The sequence below is a fragment of the Tasmannia lanceolata genome, unplaced genomic scaffold (assembly GCF_043159265.1).
Source record: "Tasmannia lanceolata isolate RefF3 unplaced genomic scaffold, GAP_Taslan_0.1 ptg000002l, whole genome shotgun sequence".
NCBI classification, from domain to species: domain Eukaryota; kingdom Viridiplantae; phylum Streptophyta; class Magnoliopsida; order Canellales; family Winteraceae; genus Tasmannia; species Tasmannia lanceolata.
In genome coordinates this window covers 48,836,933-48,843,027 of record NW_027518679.1, presented here as the reverse complement: position 1 = coordinate 48,843,027, position 6,095 = coordinate 48,836,933, and the positions used below count along the sequence as shown (strand labels likewise).

Here is a 6,095-nt window from a genome sequence, read left to right as displayed (position 1 = left end):
ATTGAGGAAAAAAGAAGAAGACCATTTGAGATTTGAAGGAGTTTTTATGGTTTATGCACTTGCACTGCTGAAATCAGAAAAAATGAAAAAGACCCATGTGAGATTTTCAATTGAGACACTGAATCATTCAAGTTCTGCAAAAAAATTTGTGATTCCAGTTATAAAATTTGTAATTTCAGAATGAAGAAAGAGAAAGACCCATTTGAGATTTCAATGAGTTTTTATGGCTTCTGCACTTGCTTTACGGAGATTAAAAAAAAAATGAAAAAGACCCAGGTGAGCTTTTCAGTTGAGATACTGCATCATTCAAGTTCTGCAATATTTTTTGTAATTTCAGTTCTAAAATTTGTAATTTCAAGAGTAGATGACTCAGTTTTTTCTTCTTTATGGCTCCTTCATTTCTAATTCAATTATACTTTTAGTTGGAATTCTCAAATGAATGAAGAAGAGGAAGGATCTAACAATCCAAATCATTGACTTTGAAGTCATAGAAGAATAAAAAGAAATGAGTGAAATTGAGGAATTGGATTTAGAAGACAGGAAGGGAATTGAACAAGTTGCTAAGAGAATTCTGCCATGGTCAAAACAGATCACGATTAGAGGATTTGTTGCAAGTTTTGTGATTGGTATTATATACAGTGTGATAGCTATGAAGTTTAACCTCACAACAGGGCTAGTTCCTTCTCTCAATGTCTCCACTGCCCTTCTCGCATTTGTCTTTCTTCGAACGTGGACAAAGTGAATGCAAAAGATCGGTTTTGTATCGAAACTTTTCACTCCTCAGGAGAATACTGTTGTTCAGACTTGTGCAGTGGCTTCTTATAGCATTGCTGTGGGAGGTTGGAGGCTTTGATTTTGTTAATTTGGAAGAATTTTGATTCATTTGGATCTAGCATGCTTTTTTTATGTTTGTTTTTCTCTTGGGTTGTAGGTGGATTTGGATCTTATTTATTGGGGTTGAGTAAGAAGACATATGAACAAGCAGGGGTTAATACAGAGGGTAATATTCCAGGGAGCTATAAGGAGCCTGGGATTGTTTGGATGACTAGCTTTCTTTTTGTTGTTAGTTTTGTTGGGCTTTTGGCTTTGGTTCCTCTCAGAAAGGTAATCTGTTTACTTTCAATGCTTTGCAGTTGGTGAGACAAATGTTTTGAAAATTGGAACAGTTTGGAAAAAACAAATCAGTAAATAAAAACAAAAAATATATTAGAAGTTTCTTTCTTAGCTGAACTTATTCTCAAACTTGTTAAAAATGCATGTGATTCACAAAATCCATATTTACTAAAAAATGTTAATTTTTTGAATTATTTGTTAATCTGAAAAGTTTAATGTTTCTTTTGTACGTGGGGCTTTATTTATTTATGGTAATCTACTGTAAATTGAATGGGACTAGTTTTTCTTAAGCTTTGTATTTGTTATGTTGATTAAGTTAATCTGCCACAATCTGATTTGAAGATTATGCGGGAGATATGCTTCTTAAAGGGGATTTGGTTTGTCTCCAAATTGTTTTTATCTAAAGGTCTCCTCATGTTGTATGGTTTTGATGATCATGGTATAATACTGTAATCTAAAAACCAGATGATTCTTTCACGGAATTAGTTTTTTCTGATCATGGAAATCTTGTTTCCTTTCATGAATTTTTTATCTGTATTTTCAATCATGAAAATGCATTGCATATTGATAATTTTTTATCGAGTCTGTTATTTTGCAGATCATGATAATTGACTACAAGCTAACTTATCCAAGCGGCACAGCCACTGCTGTTCTCATCAATGGATTCCATACTTCTCAAGGAGATAAAATGGCCAGGTACTCATCTGACCTTAGTTATCTTTTTCTTTTCTTTTTTTGAAATGTTCTGACCTTAGTTATCTTCTTCCTGAAATGACCGGCCCATTTGCAGGAAACAAGTCCATGGGTTTGCGAAGTCCTTTACATTAAGTTTTGTTTGGGCTTTCTTCCAATGGTTCTACTCTGAAGGAGATGCGTGTGGGTTCTCACAGTTTCCTATCTTTGGGTTGAAAGCTTGGAAGCAAACGTACTTCTCGGCAACTCTATTTAGTTGAATTTAGTTTCCCACGTGTTTGATTCTTTCTTTTGTACTGATTCAAGTTCCTGGGTTGCAGATTTTACATTAATTTCAGTATGACCTACATTGGAGCAGGGATGATTTGTTCCCATTTGGTGAATCTGTCTCTGCTTCTTGGAGCAGTGATCTCATGGGGGATTATGTGGCCACTAATAAGTGAACTCAAAGGAGACTGGTATTCTGAGAGTTTACCACAAAGCAGTATGAAAAGTTTGCAAGGTTACAAGGTTTGTTTGGCAAGGTTATAGAGTAATTGAAATTAGAATATTATCTGATCTTGGATTGTTGTTTCTCATCCATGTTGTTCCAAGTTTTGAGAATAGAAATATAGATCTTTTAAATACCCAGAATTTATTTAGGAACCCAGGCCGGCACCTTTTCTTGATATTAAATAAAATATAAGAGGGCATGCCCTCTAGCCTCAAAGCACATAGAAAATGAGAACAAATTAACTACAATGGATACTAGGAATACCCAATGAGTCACATCTCATAGCCCCCCTTGTAGATCTAGGGCGATCCTTCCCAGATTGTTAAGGCCCTGTTCATTTTTGGATTTCAAGAACTTATTTTGAGTCCAAAACTGATTATTCAACTGAAAATTGCATTTGATTTTGAGTCCAATAATCAGTTTTGGACTCAAAACCAATTCTCAAAATCCAAACCCTAAATAAAATGAAAATCACTGCATTTTCCATTTCTGAGTGCTGCGGTTGCTTATGTTGGTCTACAGTGGAAAACCAGTCATGGTCTTCTCATGGTTTTTGCAGGTGTTTATCTCCATCGCTCTCATTCTAGGTGATGGGCTCTACAATTTTTTCAAGATACTTTCTTTCACCATTAGAAGCATCCATGTCAGAATGAAACAAAAGGACCACAAAATTGGTAAATGAAAGACCAAAACTCCTCTCAACCCTACAACATCTGAGGATTATGACAACCAATTGTGAGTGCCGAACCTATTATTGGACTGAAAACTAAGTTTAATTTGAGTCCAATAGGTTATCATAATCTTAAACGAACATGGCCTTAAACATCTACTAACTCAGAGATCACCTTTCCTTTTGTTGCAGATCACCACAATCAGCCCCGTGACGATCTCCAGCGAAATGGAACTCTATTAAGAGAGAGCATTCCTATGTGGATGGCATGTTCAGGCTACGCACTCTTCTCCATAATTTCGATAATTGCCATTCCTCGTATGTTCCCCGAAATGAGATGGTACTATGTAGTCATAGCTTACATATTTGCACCAGCCCTTGGATTTTGCAATGCTTATGGCGCTGGTCTAACCAACATGAATATGGCCTATAACTATGGCAAAGTAGCTCTCTTTGTGCTTGCGGCTTGGGCTGGGCAAGACTCCGGTGTTGTCGCCAGTTTAGTCGGCTGTGGCCTAGTAAAATCCATAGTTTCAATCTCAACTGATTTAATGCAAGATTTCAAAACAGGCCATCTCACTCTCACGTCCCCTCGCTCTATGGTCCTTAGCCAAGCTGTTGGGACCGCCATGGGTTGCGTGATTGCTCCTCTCAGTTTCTTTCTTTTCTATAAAGCCTTTGATGTGGGCAACCCAGATGGGGAATTCAAAGCTCCAAATGCTTTGATATATAGAAACATGGCAATTTTGGGTGTTGAAGGGTTCTCGGCCCTGCCTCGTCATTGCTTGCAGCTTTGTTGTGGCTTCTTTATCTTTGCGGTTGGAGCGAATTTGGTGAGAGACTTAACACCGCCGAAATTTGGGAGATGGGTTCCTCTTCCAATGGCCATGGCAGTGCCATTTCTAGTTGGAGCCTACTTTGCTATTGATATGTGTGTTGGGACCTTGGTAGTGTTCATCTGGCACAAGCTTGATAGTAGAAATGCTGCTTTAATGGTCCCTGCGGTTGCATCTGGTTTGATCTGCGGTGACAGGCTATGGATCCTTCCTTCGTCCATTCTTGCTCTATTGAAGATTAATCCTCCCATTTGCATGAGATTCGTATATACTAGTAAGGGAACAACCCAATTCTTGGAAAATTATAGCCCTGAATTTGAAGGCTTCACAAAACGAGGAACTGTTCATGGTGACTTCTGATCTGCTATATTAGATGGGGATACCAAAACTAAGGGCTGCTCTTTGTAAAATAATAATGCAGCCTTAAAGCACAAGGTTGGATATGATTTATTTGAGCTCAGTTGGTAAAAAAGACGGTTACTGGCACGCGAATTATCCACTTTTCTATGTTACTTAGCAATTTCGACGAGGATGGGATGAAGAATCAGATAGTACATGAGAATCAAAGGGGCTGTTTGGATACGCGGATTTTAGAATTCAGGTTTTAGTTTGAAAACAGTGTAAAAGAGGGTTCATGATCAAACTGTTGTATGCTGTCCTGACAGTGTTTCTTGGATTTTAAGTAAGAAATCCAGGTTTTAGAAACCTCTCCCACATCTTGAGATTTCTAAAACCTGGAAACATGAGACGATCTGCTGCTTTCTTGCTGTCGGAAAGAAGGGCGAGAAATCTGAAAACGACCGCCGGTCTCTTTCTTCTCTCATCTTCCATCTAAAATTTTGAGGAAATCCAAGATTCTTAAATCCGCATATCCAAACGGCCCCTAAAATTTTGATGATGGGCTTTGCAGTTCAGATGAGGTTCATATGGCAGCAGAGCTATTCCAGGCATGGGTTTAGATTTCCCTGAACTGAAATATTTCCATTTCCATCCCCACCAAAACAAAATCTACATGAAGTCCTTCCATGTCATTATTTCCGTTGAAATTCTTGAAATTTTGATCAAAATTTCTGAAATTTGACCGAAATTCAAACGAAATGGTAGGAATAATAAAAAATGGAAAGATGTTATGATTTGCTTTTCATTTCATTTCACTAATGTAGATAATGATATTTGGTAGACAATATCATTGAATTGCATAATAAAGTAATTGTATCTTATGCCTTGGATGTCAGTTCGGCACGTGACGACCACATGTCACTAGGTGTTGATGTAATTAAGCCATTATGGACGGCTTTCTTCCTTATGTGCTGGTTTCTAAGTATGTGTCTATACTTATTCTAGCATTTCCTAAAGTCTCATCTTAAAACTTCATCATTTGCATATGCTTCCATATGTTTCCATGATTTTATAAGATTTCCACTGAAACCAACAAAACCGAAACCGAAATTTAAAATCTTGCATATAGGAATAGTGATCTGATTGCTAATGCAGTAGCGACTGTTTACTATGGACCAAATATGAAAGTATGTATGAAATCCCAACTCTTCATTTCTATTTCATATAAGCATCAGTTACATTCCTTTACATGAGTGTTTGCAGAGCTTCTCATGTTTGGTTTCCACACAATCATCAATACATCAAATTCTTAGAAGAGAAGGAATAGTTCAACTACTAATAATCCACCAAGTTATGCAAAAAATTACTCAGCATAAGAGAACCTAAATAAAAAATATATACTTTTTTGGACAACCTGAACTAGAATGGATATAACTCATCTCATCTCAAAGAACATCTTTGATTTGGTCTTTCTCAAGTGGTTTAATTGCAAAATCCCATTACACCAAAGCACAGAGAACCCTCATTTAAGGAATTTAGCTTTCATCAATACCGTGGTAATAGTCATTAACAAAAGATGGTGGTTCAGATATCAGTCCCCGTCCTAAAATTACCATCATTTCCCCAAAATGACTTCAATTTTGTTTCTCCTGTTAGTGCATAGCATCTCCAAGGTGGCCTCATTGCAAGAATGGTCCGATGTAGGTGAGCCCTCATAGTTGCTAGGAAGACACGATCATGTTACCATTTTTTTTTCTTCTTAGTAATAAAATCTGACACACTTGATAACCGATTGTGAGCCCAAAACCGATTAGTGGACCCAAAACGTAAATTTGAGCCTAATTATCACTTTTGGACTCAATCGGTTCTCAAAATCTGTTTAGGCCCTGTTTGCTTAAGATTATGACAACCGATTTTGAGTGCCAAACCGATTATTGGACTCAAAATTATG

General features: G+C 37.1%; 1 pseudogene across 1 annotated transcript; it reads left to right on the top strand.

Moving 5' to 3' along the window:
* Positions 1 to 727: 727 nt before the first annotated feature.
* Positions 728 to 4,898, top strand: LOC143876507 (putative metal-nicotianamine transporter YSL9; annotated as a pseudogene). Its single transcript, XR_013250406.1, has 6 exons — positions 728 to 1,104; positions 1,712 to 1,809; positions 1,904 to 2,038; positions 2,127 to 2,316; positions 2,859 to 2,973; positions 3,162 to 4,898. The product of XR_013250406.1 is annotated as a putative metal-nicotianamine transporter YSL9 (transcript).
* The last annotated feature ends 1,197 nt before the right edge of the window (positions 4,899 to 6,095 follow it).